We start from the raw sequence: 11,037 nt of genomic DNA, 5'->3' as shown, positions 1-11,037 counted from the left end.
TGGAAAAAACTTAATATTCATTGATAGGGGAAATAAGGTAGGTTAATTTTGTATAACATTATATAGCTGTTAAAAAAATAAAAAAGATATGTATGATTCATGGAGGAATGTCCACAATACATTACTGAATTAAAAAGTTATGTCAAAGAACTGTATTTATCGCATTATGACATTTTTTCAAAAGCAAAAACACTATTAAACAGTTTATATTTAAACACACACACACACACACACACACATTGTACACAGAGAGAAAAATGACTGGAGAACTAACAGATTATGAATAGTAGGATGGGAATGGTGGTCGTGGGAAAGGCATTTGCTTTTCATTTTGTCCTCGAGTATTTTTTAACTTATTTTTTACAAGCATGTATTAATCATTTACTTTTAAACAATTCTTTTCAGTTTAATCCATGTGCACAACTATCAAATAGTGTTAGTGTATAGGTTACAACAGTGCCTAGCTCAAAGTAGCAATCAATAGTTACTATCTGAACAAATGATTTCTGAAAATCATTACTGTCTGTAAATAATTCAAACTTCTGCTCAAAAAGCCATTGTTTTTGAACCTTTTACTAAGACATTTTCTTATAAAAATTGCTAGCTTAATCTGGTTTTCTTGTGGCTTGTAAAAGCCTTTAATTCAGAGTTTGGTAATACACACTTAACTGTGTTAGCAGCATCTTTAAAACCAAGAGACTAATAGGAGTGCGATAGCAAAAAAGCTTTAATTACTGCAGAACCAGTGGCAGGAGAAGGAAACTGTCAGTTTTCACACCTCAGTGGAGGCTGTGCAAGTGTCTTGCAGGTTCAGATGCACGTGGTCAAGTGATAAATGGCAGGCTCTGGATTCGGTTGTGGTCTGAGCTCAGCATGGGGGCAGGAAACAAACAGTGCCTTCAGCACTTGTCCGACACCATCCCTGGCAGGAAACAAGTCCGGAAAGAGCTATGCACAGTCAATTTTCCTTTTCAGCCCTGTCTATCCTACAGCAGCTGGAGTAGCTGCTCTAGGAGGCTGTAATTGACAGCTTTGATTTACCGAAGAAAAATAACTGTGGGCAGTTATCTAGTCCAGGGACAAGCCCTTCTGAATGTGAAAACGGTGCCTTCTCAGTAACAAGGGACTGTTATTGATCTTTACACTGTCATTTCTGCTGTGAACCAACCTCGACCAAGTATGGGCTTCCCTCTGTGTATTCCTGTCCCTGATTTAGTCCCAGAACATTTTGGAAACTTACCAGGTCTGCATATCAGCTTAATATGTCCACCACATGCACTCTCTCTTTCATGGCCTCCCTTACGGACTGTGATTCCATTTGTGTTGTATGATTTTGCAATTGTGATTTGTTGTTTTGTATTGTTTTCAAGTTGTGTCAAGCATGCACATGTAGTTTCCCACCTTAGAAACAATTTGACAGAGGAAAGAAAGAAACTGTATTAAAGACAAGCAAAATGTTTCCTTTCTAAAACTCTTTTCACTGAATAACTCTGCCACTTCTCAGGAGTGTGAGTTTTGTTTTCATTTGTGTTTGTGAAGTAGAGAAAATATATTTGAAGGCACAGGCAAAGGAACTTGCCACGACCTTCAATTTTTTGAAAATCGTGTAATTTACATTAAATTTCTTAAAATTTTGCATTCTTTTCTATTATCTGTGTTTTTATTTGAATACAAAATTAATAATTAAAATTATTTAATGCAGAACTAAATAGGTCCTCCGGGAAGAGGGAGATTTCTCTTCTGTGGCTTCTGATTTTATGCCCAGGCAGTATTGAGACAGCCAGGTGGGAGGGGGTCCTCAGAGAAACTCCAGCCAGCTTGCCCACTGAGGTGGAGCCTTATGAAGTTTACCATGTTTGTAGCAGGGAGGAGTCTGGCTCCTCCTCTTCCTGTGTGGAGCCTGGGATTTGAACAGTGGGCGTGAAGTGCTCTAGAAGGGACTCTGACCTAGCAAGAGTCCCTGTTTCCCCCTTTTCTTCCTCTTCACCCAATAAAACCCTGTCTCACTCATCATTCAAATTGTCTGTGAGCCTGAATTTTCATGGCCGTGGGACAAAGCACCCCATCTTTAGCTGAATTAAGGAAAAGTCCTGCAACAGTGTGACCTAGAATGTGCACAATCCTGGAGATCTGGAGAAGCCAACAACATCCCTAATAGGAAAGCATTAACATGTTCATTTTAGTAACAAACAGAACCCCAGGAGTATTTCCCGAGTTCATGGACTAACACCTAACTCCAGATACAGCCATTCCCACAAGACCATGCTATGGAAATTCTCTTCTATTAATTTTGTTTCTTCTCTTTCATCCCTCTTAGCTTTACATTAAATAGAGTGTTTTTTATATTAAGTATAACATGTGTTTAAAAATTATTAAATGGTAAGTTCTCTGGTAACTTATTTATTTTTTAAGAGCAGTGAAAGGGGTAGGATAAAGCAAAGGCTTTAACAAAAACCCTATACAAAATTTTGGGAAGTGTGTAGTTACAGACCCCATACTGGGGCTGCATTCTTTCTCGCTGACATTTTTGGCAGAGTGACTGAGTGGCAAATCACCAGATCCAAGTTCTAACTTGTAATGCTACCAAATAATTTCCTGTGCATGGGGGAGTCATAAACTCTCTTATACCCTTCTATCACACATATTATTGAGGAAGTGAGGGCTGAAATCAGTGATCTTTGAGGTCTCTACACTGTTGTTTTACTCCAGTGGAAGATTCAATTGAGGATGGAGAAAATTCACACCCCCTAGCCTGGCCTTTTCATAATATTGCTTGGGCTGATTCAAGGGACAGTGCACTTTTCTTCAGCTAATGTTTTTACTTCACAGTAACACTATGATATGTATTCCATATTTTATTTTCTTCTTTCAATTTGTCTTGATGTCTACTGTTCTACTATAACTGTTTAAATGGAGAGCAAGATTAGCTCATCTTTCATGAAGCTTCCAAATATGCTGGCGGGCCCATGTCTACTCTTTGGCTCCAGCTTCCCTCGACCGTCAGCTGCTCTGGCCATGCAGCAATCTTCATTCCCAGCTGCAGCAAGAGACCCAGTGGAGTGCTGGCCTGGCTCAGATGCAACCTACAGTGTTATTTTTATAATCTGGAAGTCCTAGGCAAAGAAAGCAACTCTTCTTCCGTCAGCTATTAGCTATCCCCTACTGTCCAAGATCCTGTGGTTCTTCAATGACTCAGAAGGGAGCAAAGTCTAATCTCTTGACCTTGCTATTCAGCTTCCTTCATTGTAGGGAAGGTGATTACAAAGGACCAACCATTTAATTAGCTTCTGGGGCCTACAGCTTGCAGTTTTACATTTCTCTTTCTCGTGATTGAATATTTTATTTAGTACTCTTTGGTAGAGCAAACACTGAGCCACTGCTAGCATTTCCTGGTGAATGATATGGGATTGGCTTTCAAGACTTATTTATTTATTTTAGAAGAAGGAGGTAAAAACGAATTGAAGTTTATCTGTTTTCACAAATGCAGAAAATTTCTAGGAAGCATTATTAAGCTATCCAGTTCTATGCATTTTAGGTTTGGGTGCAAACTATTGAATTGTAATAATTAATTATGCTAAGGAACAGCCATCTTTGGTTATGTTTTCTAAATCCTTTGGCTAAACTCTCTTAATCAATATTCACTTAAAAGTGTGGTGTGCTCCTCGACTCCATCCTTTCCCTTTCCCTAGCAATGTCCAATTATTTCAGGTGGAGGTAACTTTATTTTTCTAAATATCTTTAGTGTAAGTTTGCTTATAAATTCATCAAATATTTATTTAACAGTTATGGCAAGATATTTGAACATCTTATCAAAAAAGATCAATCAAATATAAATAAGAATATGAAAAGATGTTTAACATGACTAGTCTTCAGGGAAACGCAAACTAAAACCATAGTGAGGTACTGCTGGATACCTATTATGCAAACTAAAACCATAATGAGGTACTACTGGATACCTATTGGAATAACTTTCAAAAATGACAATCTCAAGTACATGAAAGGATGCAGAGTAACTTAAACTCTAATACATTGCTTTTGGAAAACAGTTTCCAGTAACTTATTAACTTATTAAGTTAATCATATGCTGATAATTAACTTATTAAGTTAATCATATGCTGATAATATGACCCAGTGCTTCTATTCTTAGGTATTTGCCCAAATGAAATGAAAATTATTTTGGAACAAACATATGAATGATTTATTTTCCATCAAACTAGAAACAACTCTAATATCTTTCCACTGGGGCCTGGATAAATGCTGATATATTTGTACCATGGAATATTACTATGGAAAAAACAGAAATGTACCACAGTACTGATACAACCACAGTAAGGATGAACTTCAAACACACTATGATAAATGAAAGAAGCCAGACTCGAAAGGTTACATACTGTGTGTATGTGGTTGCCAGGGGCTGGAGTTCTGAGATTGACTATGAAAGGGCAACATGAAGAAATTTAGGGGGTGATGGAACTGTTGTATATCTTGATGGTGGTAGTGGTTACATTATGATATACAATTTTCAAAATTCACAAACAAGGTGAATTTTATTGTATGTAAATTACTCTTTAACAATAAAAGCAAAAATTATTGAACACCTGCTATGTGCTGTTGTTCCAGAAGTGAAAAGACAGACCAGGTTCTTGCTTCCTAGATCTTATATCCTTGTTCTGTGTTCACTCTTCTGTGTCCACAGTCAGCACTAAAGTCTATGTTCTTTTCGTCTTTTGCCAGCTCTAACCTTCTAAATTGATCCCCTTTTCTCCCAACTCTCCTCTTCTCCAATCCATTTTCAATAGTGCTACCAAATGAATCTTTTTATGATGTCAATTTGATTATGCATCTTCCATGTGGCAGTGGATAGTTTCTATGATTTGTAGCCTTTTAGCTTCTTTGAAATACCTTTTCTGTGCTTGGAATTTCTCACATCATGGTTTCCTAGATAGAAGCTAGAAATTCACTTTCCAGTCTCCCTTGCAGCTATGGTGCTGGCATAAGACCTGGGCCAATCAGAAGAATATAAGCATGACTTTGATTAGAAAAAAAGCAATGGGAGGAAGGAGGTGCTCTGTGGAATTCATTTCTGTTGAGGGTGACAGGAATGGCTTTCTTAGAGTACTGGTGGAGGTTTTGCTGACTAGTGCCCAGGGTCTTGATGTGACCGCTAGAGTATGTGCTCACAGTCTCTGCCAGAGTGTCTCTGAACTACTTAATATTCTCTAATAAATTCTTCTTTTTCTCCTTAAGCTGGAGTGGTTACTGTTTTTCACTTACTTTGCCTCCGAATCTCAATGGATACACCTATGTATAAGCCTTCAAAGACTTCCCATCACCTTAGGAAAAAAATCAGTACTTTTAACTATGGCATCTAAGGCCTTCAACATAGAGTTCATACATACTTTCCAGTTTAAACTGTTCTCAATGTGCTCTATGTTAATTTAGTCACCCTAAACTTGCTGTTTGTCCAACACTTCATTCTCATTTATACCTTCATGCCTTTGCAGATGGTGTTTCCTTTGTTTAGTATAAGTTTTCCTCTTTTCTCACCACTTTGTAACCCTCTCTTCATGTTGCCCTTATTTACCCTTCAATTCCATTCGAAATCTATCTCAAATACCACGAGCTCAAATGCCCTTTGTGAAGCCTTCCTTGATATCCTTACCATGGTCCCAGCGCCCAAGAGCTGTTTGCTTCCTCCTGTATCTGAGAGCTTCTTGTATTGTATTATGATGTTTTGTTCATTTAGTCATTCATTCAATAATAATTATTGAGCAAATACCGTGTGCCAGGCACAGAGCTAAAATCTGAATGATAAGTAGGAGTTAATTAGGTAAAAATGGAGTAGAGTGTGTTCCCACAGAGATCAGCATGGAAATTGGGCAGGCAGCTTGTGGAGAGTGTGAGCCTCCAAGTGAGGGCAGGTGTAGTGGCCAGGGCTGAGGAGCAGGTGTGCCCCCTTCAGTCTTCTGCAAGTCCTTTGAGGCAGGAGCCCAGTTTTACTCACCTTTGTGCCTCTAGTGAAGCCAATCAGGCATGGAGTTGACATTCAATGAAGGGTTATTGAATTAATAAATAAATCACCAGATCATGTCTCTCCCTGAAACATTTATTTGATGCTTGAACCAGAGGAGATAATTTAGGCTTAATTTCCTGTGCATCAAATCATTGTCAGGACATAAGTATTACCTTTAATTAGCAAGCAAAGTCTCCCACTTCCTCACACTAATAATCCAGTGTTGCATTGATGTAATAGTGGCAGATCAACTTCAAAAGTGTTTTCTTGGATAATTGTTTGGGTGTCATCGGTTTACTTATCTTTAAAAGCCTATTAACACAGCAGATATCTCCAATCTGCTTTTTCATGTGATTCTGTCATCATAGCAACCTCACAAATCAACTCTCTGATGTGTCTTAACATTATAGCTTGGGCAAAATGAGGGAAAATAATTTTCTGATCATTACACAGAAAATCAGTGTCACAATAAAAGCCATTTCTTCCCAGACCTTTCTTTCATGGCCAAGGGTCATCTTTTAATAAAAGAGGTATTAAGTGAGGCAAGAGCTGCATGTTTAAATCAATCTGTGTGCAGTAAGTGTCGATACCTCCTTTAGCCCTATATCCATAGGATACAGAACAGCCGCTTCCTGGCGAGGGTGAAACTGGAGGCGCCAAGCTTCATTGTCATCCACAGGGCTTGGAATGTAAATGCATGTCATTGCTGCTTTGGATAGTTTTGAAACCCTCCCCTACCATCAGATAGCAATGTCTTTCCTTTGATTTGGTACCAAAATTAAGCTGAATTTTAATCACCTCCTTAATGCTTAACTTCACAGAGAAACAGACTGAGTATTAGGGATATCTTTCTGATGTTTTCAATGAACCAGAGGCACAGACTTTGCTGTCATCTTCAGCCAAGGACAAATTGTAATTGGCAAGGCTGGCAAATTGCTTCTTCTTATTGGAAACTGCCATTGGCACATTAGATTGAAAATAAGATCCTTCCTGGATGGATGTGATGTGGTTCTTTACCATGCAGCTGTAAGTGAAAAGTTGTTTTTCTAAACTAATGTTTATAGAGGTAATTCAGTTGGTGATACTAAGGGATATAAATTTCGGATATTACTGAGAATGATTCAGCTTTCATTTTTTACTTGAACTCCTGCAGTTGCCCTTTTTTCTTCCTCCTTAAATGTGTGATGGTACATCCGTCTTGTTAGGAACATGCTCAGAGGATAAAAATGAGCAGTCTTCCTTAAGAGGAAAGTGAGAATTGAAAGGCGGAATATGCCATCATCACAAACATTGCCCCCAGATGACAGACATGGGACTTCATATTGACACCATTAATCATGGTGGGGCCCTGTGGCTGTCTGCTACACAGCTCTCAGCTAGACTTACTTTGATATGTCTAAGAGGCTCATTTTTGGATGTTAAAGGTGGTTGGCTCTGTGCTCTGTTTTAGTGGAGACTCGGGGCAATGGGAGTCTCTTTCCTAGCCCGAATACAAGGCACTCGCACTATTTTCTAATTAATAAGCAAGGTATTAACAAGTTTCTGAAACAGAATATAAAATGTTCTTCAGGTGCAATCAGCATTGTACTCACTCATAGCTAAATAAATAAATAAATAAAGGGCTAACTTCATAAGACAGAGATGGTACAACTTGAAAATCTATTTTTTATAGTCCTATTGATCCTTTCAGAACTCCTTACTGTCTTTTACATCTGTACCAGAGAAAAGCTTTATAAACAGCCATTGTGATACAGCAGAAACAGTAAAACTTGGAAGCAGTTGGCTGTGCAAATCAGCCTCTACTAAGATGAGACAAAATTGTGTGGTTAATGGACTTTTGCCATGGCACTTGGTGTTCATCAAAATCTAAGGAAAATGTTGTCCTCAAAGGAAATATGAAAAGTTAAAGTCAGCATTCAGATGTCTTAATAGTGCCACCCTAAGATCTTGGGTTCCAGTTTCTTTAACTATGTCCTCCTAATCAGTGGGCTTTGAAGTCAGCATGCTGGGCTTTCCATCAGGGCCTCACCACTTACTGTTATGTAGCTTTCAGCAAGTTATTTGACCTCAGTTGCTTTATCTCTAAAATGGGGATAATAGCAGTATGGTATGGTTTGGCTCTGTGTCCCCACCCAAATGTCATCTTGTAGCTCCCATAATTCCCATGTGTTGTGGGAGGGACCCAGTGAGGGATGACTGAATTATGTGGGTGAGTCTTTCCTATATTGTTCTTGTGCTAGTGAATGGGTCTCATGAGATCTGATAGTTTTAAAAAACCGGAGTTGCTCTGCGCAAACTCTCTCTCTGCCTGCAGCTATCCATATAAGATGTGACTTGCTCCTCCTTGCCCTCCAACATGATTGTGAGGCCTCTCCAGCCATGTGAAACTGTAAGTCCGATTAAACCTCTTTCTTTTGTAAGTTGCCCAGTTTCGAGTATGTCTTTATTGGTAGCATGAAAATGGGCTAATACACAGTATCTACCTCATTTTTGTGAGGATGAAATAATACCTGCTAAATACTTAACACACAGTGCCTGGCTTATGATGAGGACTCAATAGTAGTGACTGTTTTCTTGATCTTGTAATATCTGTACAAGTAGAAAATTCATGCCTCTAAACTCCAGTCCTATAGCTAGGATTTGGTTTAACGGTCAGTCTTCCTGATGTCAAGAGTTACCTACCTGATGTTCCTGAAGCGTTTTGGGGTATCAGGTGGTAAGTGGACTCACTGCCTGTCACTGTAATTGAATGGTATCTATAGGCCAAGGGAGCCTGAAAAAGCACTCGGGAATTAACTCACTGTGAGACAAATGCTTTGTGTGTGTATGTGTATGAGGAGGAAGCAAGTGTGGGATTAAATTCCTGAAAGATGTGAAATTGCATGGTTAATAACTTTGGGCATCTTTGTGGTCAGGTATTGATTATTTTAGTCAAAGGCAAAGCATTATTGAAAGAATCATCCAAAGTATGAAATTGTTAGTCTTTGAGGGGATATGCGGAGATACTAATACCAATTCAATAAGTACAGAAAGCGTTGAAGGTTGATCTGTGTGATCTGCTCATGAATTACATAAGCATTTACTGTAGATATCAGCCTGAATGGAACACTGTAATTATTTGCTAACATGGCTGATTAATGATGAGCTCCTTGAGAGAAGGAACATAGCTTATTTGCTTTTGAATTCCTGATGTTGTCCTAGTACCTGGCATATAGTAGGTGCTCAATAAATGTTGGCCAAATGAATGAAAGAGTGAATAAATGAGGCCTGAGAGAAAAAGTTCTTTACAAGTCAGATGGGGGCTTCATGGTGTAAAGTTTTGTTTTATTCTTGGGTGAACTCATCCTCCCTTCCCTACCCTTGAGGAATCCAGATCAAAGTAAGGCTTTCTGTCTTTGATGTTTCTATTCTCTTGGGAAGCTATCAACTTTTATTTTCTGAACAGAGATAATCTTCTGATTTGGAAGTAAGTCATATAAGAAACCTGGAAATGGAATAAATTTATACAAAAGTCTGGAATACCATTATATCATTGTTAGTTATACCTTATCCAGTATTGTGGGTGAGATCGTGTTTCATTCTGGTAGTGATTAATCCACTGAGTCAAAGATTGGAATACTTACCACAAACGGTATGGCTGGATCCCTCTGTCATTCTTTAGAGCCATCAACTCATTTTTAAGTGAAAAATTATTCTTAGCATGGATGTGTAAGATTAAGTGAGTATATGGAAGTGCCTGAATTTCAGAATTAATGGAACAGAATTTCTTCAAGAAAGAAATTATAGGCTGGATGCCAATACTTGTGAGCAACAGTTAAAGAAGTGGAAGCTCTTTTTGCTATTGATGAGGTGATTCTGGACAGTGAATCAGTGGTTCTTCCATGTTACGTTGTCGAGGAGACAGTTATAGACATATTTTTCTACATAAACATCTTAAATTGCCTGAATCTTTCTTTTCAATGTTGAAACAATTATGCTAATGAACCAATCTGAAATTGCACAGAACTTTCTGACTCTCAGAAAGTTTCCATGTCTTCTAGGAATGTAGGTACTTCAGGAACTCTGTGCTAGGTCTGAGATCATAATGACAGCCACTTCCAATAGAGTGTACTGATACAGATCGCAGAGGTACAATTAGGATTTACAAATGCATAATTGTATAAAAAGTCAGGGGCAATGAGCTGGAAAATTTTCCATGTATTTCTCCTTGTGAGATCATGTAGCTTTCTTTGTTCTTTTCGAGATTAAGTTAAAACTTAATGACAACCTTAACTTATTGGAACTGGTATAATAATTCAGAGGTCAAGAGCAAGGGGTATTTTTAAAGGATTATGATTACATTCAAATCCTGTAATTTTCTACCTCTCTTCTTCGTGGTAATGAAAAATTATAATCCTGAAACACTGTTGGAGAGGTAAGGCCTGTCTGGATACACCTGTGCTTCACAATTTGAACTGTTCTCTCACCTGCAAAAGGAGATTAGCTAGATGATTAGCTAATATCCTTAGGTCTAACATCCTAAGGGTGCAGGATTTTATGTCCCGTGAAGTTTCATTTCTGGGAATATCCAAAGAACAGATGCTCACAACAAGAAAAACGTGCATTGGCGTGATGGTGATATATTCACCTGCATAAGACCAAGAAGTCTTTAATTAAAGGATTGATTGATTGATTTAGAATAAGACAATATTCTTTCATTAGGTGAGTCCTTTTTGTTGTCTCTGGTGTTCCTGATAGTATATTGGCAATTGTGCTGGGCAAGTAATGCTGACACAGTCAATGTTTCCTTCAAACATGTCAAAGGAAAGTGCCTTGAAGTTCTTCTCTCTTTTTCCACACTCAAGCTCCTGCCATCTCTATCCCTACTATGTCGTTTCCTGATTGACTTTTCCAGAAACCAGAGCCTCCCATTCCAGCATTATAGACCTATTCTTCACCATGAGTATATTGTAACTTTTATAGCTCAAGTCCATTCATTTTAAATCACAAAGTCGTAAAACCCAAAGGTTGGAGGTTAATAGAGA

General features: G+C 38.3%; 1 long non-coding RNA gene across 1 annotated transcript in view; it reads right to left on the bottom strand.

The window, feature by feature from the left end:
* Positions 1 to 657: 657 nt before the first annotated feature.
* The window catches only part of LOC134758021 (uncharacterized), a 38,075-nt gene continuing 27,695 nt past the window's right edge, over positions 658 to 11,037 (bottom strand). Inside the window, exons 2-3 of the long non-coding RNA XR_010132717.1 lie at positions 1,241 to 1,401; positions 658 to 922 (exon numbers count right to left, since the gene is read on the bottom strand). This is a non-coding gene — a long non-coding RNA (uncharacterized lncRNA). The remainder of the gene's footprint in view (positions 923 to 1,240; positions 1,402 to 11,037) is intronic.

Source organism: Gorilla gorilla, chromosome 2 (genome assembly GCF_029281585.2).
Source record: "Gorilla gorilla gorilla isolate KB3781 chromosome 2, NHGRI_mGorGor1-v2.1_pri, whole genome shotgun sequence".
NCBI lineage: Eukaryota > Metazoa > Chordata > Mammalia > Primates > Hominidae > Gorilla > Gorilla gorilla.
Note: the sequence above shows the minus strand (reverse complement) of the source record. Positions and strands in the feature narration are given on the sequence as shown.